General features: G+C 58.1%; 1 pseudogene; it reads right to left on the bottom strand.

The window, feature by feature from the left end:
- Positions 1-2377: 2377 nt before the first annotated feature.
- Positions 2378-3766, bottom strand: LOC103226001 (suppressor APC domain-containing protein 2 pseudogene; annotated as a pseudogene).
- Between the last annotated feature and the right edge of the window lie 1131 nt (positions 3767-4897).

Here is a 4897-nt window from a genome sequence, read left to right on the forward strand (position 1 = left end):
CTCTACAGAGTTGACTTGTTGTTTCTGCTGGGTCCCCTAGTGTATTGTTTTCTTGTGGTGTTTATGAATTTTAAAACTGGAGATCACATTTTCTTTCTTTCTTTTTTCTTTCTTTTTCTTTTCTTTCTTTCTTTCTTTTTTCTTCTTCTTCTTCTTCTTCTTTTTTTTTTTTTTTTTTTTTTTGTAGAGATGGGGTCGCTCACTACGTTGCCCAGGCTGGTCTCAAACTCCTGGCCTCAAATGCTGGGATTCCAGACCTGAGCCACTGCGGCCGGCTGAGATATTCATTTTCCTTGGAACTTGATCAACACAAAATTCTGAGGCCTGGTGTGGTTGTTTCCTCTGGGGCACATTCTCAACCAGGGACACTTCTGCCTCCAGGGACACATTTTGACATCCTGAGATAGTTCTAGGTGTCACAACTGTGTGTGCACGCACGTGTATGTACCTGCACATGCTACTGGCACCTCGTGGATAGAGGCTAGGGATGCTGCTCACAGTCTGCAAGGTGACTGACCCACCCAGCGTCACTAGGATGGGCTCCAGGCAGGGTCCGCATGAATCTCTGCCAGCCACCTAGACCGTGCCAGTCAGGGCCACTTTAAATTCTCTCCTCCTGGTCTCCAGGGCCACACACTAGCCTGACTGTAAGCTGTAAACTTGGAGGACCTATATTTTTTCACCTTGCATGGAACACCAAAGCTGAGAGGCAGTTTTTCCAGAGGTGCCAGCCTGTCTCACATTTCCTCTTTAGCTGCGGGGTCCAGCTCTACATGGGCGGTCTCTTGATGAAGTTACCCCAGGGCAGACACTGTTCTGTCTTCTGTTTCCAGTCCTGTAAAGAGGCCAGGATCCCCCAGGGCATGGCAGGCACCCTCAAAGGCAGACGTGGGGAGGCCCTGCTGGGCAGACCCCAGCCTGCTGATGGGGGGCCTTCTCCCCGGCTGCCTCTGGCCCACCCACTGCACAACAGTCCAACCGGTGCTGGGGCTGTGGGGCACAGGCCTTCAGGACCTGCTCCCTTTCCCGCCCAGGAGGTCCAGGCCTGGCGTCCTTATGTCTCTGGAAACCCCACTGCCATCTTAGGAGGGCAGCTGCACGCTGGGCTGGCTTGGGCCTGTCCTGGGACACCTCTGCAGCCGGGGTGCAGCAGGGAATGTGGCTCTATGGGGTTCCTGTGGGCAGGTTAGCGTGGAGCTGGGTTCCGGAAGGGAGTTGCTGCGCTGCCTGCCAGGACCCCTCCTCTGAGACAGGGGTGCCTTGTGGGACAGTGCACCAAAGTGCCCTGGGCATGAGAGGATCTGCGCCTCACATGCACTAACCCTGCTTCGGGGGCCCTGCGTCCCACACACACTGACCCCGCATCGGGGACCCTGTGCCCCACACACACACTGACCCTGCATCGGGGGCCCTGGGCTGCAGAAATTGTCCGTGATGTTGCCGTGCCCCTGGCTCTGGTGGCACTGGGACCCTCCAGGCTGGGCTGAGCATGGGCCCCCCACCAGTGCGTACCCCAACACCAGCGGGAGTGGGCCTGGGCACGGGGACAGGGAGTGACACCCAAGGTGACCTGCCCTAGCCTCCTCCTGTACCCTGGGGGTTCTCCTTTCCCTTGGCTGAGGGAAGTAGCCTCTCCTGGATGAAACCTGGGTTCAGGCTGGGCGTGGGAGGAAAGGGGGATGAGCAGGACCCCAGACCTTGGGAGTCCTGAGTTGGGGGTGACAGACTCTCCCTATGACGTGCCTGGAAACTGTCTGGGGGCCCAGGCTGATCCCCCTCCTGGGGACAGGGGCCTCTGGGGAGCCAGGCTCACAGGTTGTTCTGTGGGACTCAATGTGGGGCAGCGTCCTGGCCAGGATGAGGAAGACCATCACCGCGGGGTCTGCGGGAGGCACACGCAGGCCAAGCTCTAGTCCACCTGGCTCCCTGATCCGCTGCAGCCAGAGTCTCTCAGTCTTGGTCGGGACCTGAAGTCCGACCGCCATCCCTGGGGCTCCCCTGCCAGGCAGGCAACCCCCGCTTACAGGCCGTCCCCATCCCCTCCATTTGCTCCCATCCGAGCGACAGGCACCTCCTGGTGCCCTGGTTGAGGTGGGGGTAAGTTGCCCTCGGAACTCCCAGGTCTGGGGCGCGGTCTCAGCGCTGCAACCGTGCCGCCTGGCGCCCTCTGCTGGCCATTGTCAGAAGTGCAGCCTGGCGTGAGCAGAGCCTTTCACTGGAGATGAGACCCAGGGCAGCACCACTGGAAACCGGGGCGACCAGAGATCTGGTAACTGGTGGAGGGGTCCACTGTCCACTGACAGCGGCAGTAGTAGCTGCGGACTATGCGGACTCAAGAAAGCCTCAGTCTATGTTAGCACCGGAAGCCAAAACCGAGTCAAGGACTCGGTGTAGGGGCCAGCCGGGGACAGGCCTGGGGAACCTGGATGGCAAGGGGTGCAGGAAGACGCCCATTCCGGGCCTGCCTGGGCCTGCCGGGGGTCTCCAGCCAGAGAGGTTGGGTGCGACAGAGCGCCTGCCCCAAACGGCAGAGTGCCAGGCTGGCCCTGTGGGCCTGCTCAGCCCACACTGGCAAGATGAAGGTGGGGTCCAGAGGCCCCCCGCCTTGCCTTTTCAGGGTGCTGGCCTCAAACAGCTGCTTAATGAGTGCCGACTTCTGCTCCAGTTGCGTGATGTACCCACTCTTCTCGGTCACCTCCTGGGTGAGGAGTCAGTTCTTCTCCTTCAGCATGAGAACGGTCTGCTGCTCACAGCCCGGGGACGAGGTGTACGCCAGGGTAGAGCAGGCGGCCCGGAGGAGGACGTGGGTAGGGCCTGGCTGGCACAGGCTGCAGCCAGCAGCTCTCCCAGGCACCCGGCCACCTCCTGTACCTTGGACAGTAGCCGCCTCAGTGGGCGGGGGCTCCCCATGGCCCCAGAGTCGGCGCCGGCTCTGCTCTGGCCCAGGCGGCACCGGCGCTCCTGCACTCGTTGGAGCTGCTGCTGGTACCAATTGCGGCCCCGCGCCATCATCTCCAAACCCTGCAGCACCTCCTTCTCCTGCTCCAGCTCCTTCATCTACTTCAGCAAGCCGCAGAGCATGCCGCTGGTGATGGTGTGCCTCCGACGTTCCCCTCGGGCACTGGGGATCCGCGGGGCATCCCCTGAGTCTGCCTCCAGGGTCCTGCAGGCCGCTGCACCTGCGTCAGCGCTCCGGCTCCGTTCCAGCGCCGCGCTCTGGGACCGCTCTGGTTCCGCGGGGCAGGACGCCGCCTCGGCGGGGGCACACAACTGCTCCGGGCAGCGGGCCGCGCCACTGGGAACGGCCAGAGAAGCTCGCACGCCCAGGGGCAGGGGCTTCCTCTCCAGGACCGTCCGCGGCTTGTCGGCCGGCGTGAACATCAGGCGCTGCGCCGGCTGCGGCAGCTGGTCCCCGGGCCTGGCCGGGCCGGGCCGGGCCGGGGCGTGCCTGGGGTCCCCTGGACCGCCGCCGGCGCTCAGCAGCGCGGTGCGCAGGCCGGCCACGAAGCGCTGTAAGGTCAGGTAGCCGCTGGTCGGGGCCACCTCGCGCAGGCCCTCCAGGACCCCGCGGGGGCAGCTCTCGCGCGTCGGCGCCCTGCCAGCGGGACTGGATATCGCCCAGGTGCCCGCAGCCGCGCCGCGGGTAGTCCAGGATGTCGAACAGCGTGCGCAGGCTCTGCAGGAAGGCGCGCAGCAGCCCCTCTGTGCTGCGCGCGGGCTGCAGCGGGAGGCATGCGGCTCCGCGGGCCATCGCGGCCCCGGCCATGGGCGCCGGGGCTGGGTCCACGCGTCCACCTGCGAGCGTCCCCGCGCGGCCCCACGGCGGGGCAGGCCAGGCGCACTCCCAAGGTTTTAAATATACTTCACATTAAGAAGATTTTAGTAGATGACCATAATAAAATGGTTTAATCCTGTTATAGTAATTGTTAATAGGGAAGTTTTTTTTTACTACCACAAACTATCTGAAAATAACACCTTCTGCTGTGTATGTGCTATATAATTTTTATAGTATACATGAAACATCATGCATGTTCAGCATGATGTCAGACTGATGTGATATGACAGCCACTCAATGCATTATTATTTTTTTCCAAAATACGTCAGGCTATTGCTTTTTCCATTAGCACAAAATCTACTTCAGTTCAGTTCTACAAACACCCATGATTCATTTTTATATACATGTCACAGTTCTGGGTGGTGAAAACTAAATGAAGGAATGCAAAAAGTGAGAACAAAAAGCTTGCTAAAAAAGTGTGTCCTTGGTACTATAGGAGCACAGATAACGTGCGCCCTCTACAGGTGTGACTGTGCAGGTGTGGGTGTTCGATCAACTATATTAATAATTTGGTTTATCATATAATGATCAGGCTGTAGGTTTAAGAATTTATATGTGATAATCAACATTAATCAAAATAAATGGATGGATTTAAAATGATAATGATGGTGATAATTTTGAATCTGAAGTAAGTAACATTGATGATGGAAGTTTTATTGGTTGATTTTTTTCAGGTACATAAAATATCTCCTCTTTGTCACTAAAATGAACACAGTTTCCACTTTTGTTATCATTCAAAAGTGCCTTCTTTGCCCAAGTTGTTACTGGAGTCTCAGCCAACATCCTCCTCCTTTTCTCTGGGTACCATGAAGCTCCTTCTGGATCCTAAGCCCCCTGACCTGACCACCAGTCACTTGGCCATTGTCCACATCATGATGTTGTTCACCATTGTGTTCTTGGTGTCTCCAGATCTTTTTGAGTCCCTTCATTTTCAAAATGACTTCAAGTGTAAGATGCTTTCCTACCTGAGCAGGGTGATGTGGCGCCTCTCCGTCTGCACCGCCAGCCTCCTGAGCCTGCTCCAGGCCATCACCATCGGTCCCAGCACCTCCTGGTTGGTGA

This window comes from Chlorocebus sabaeus, chromosome 21 (genome assembly GCF_047675955.1).
Source record: "Chlorocebus sabaeus isolate Y175 chromosome 21, mChlSab1.0.hap1, whole genome shotgun sequence".
In the NCBI taxonomy this organism is placed as follows: domain Eukaryota; kingdom Metazoa; phylum Chordata; class Mammalia; order Primates; family Cercopithecidae; genus Chlorocebus; species Chlorocebus sabaeus.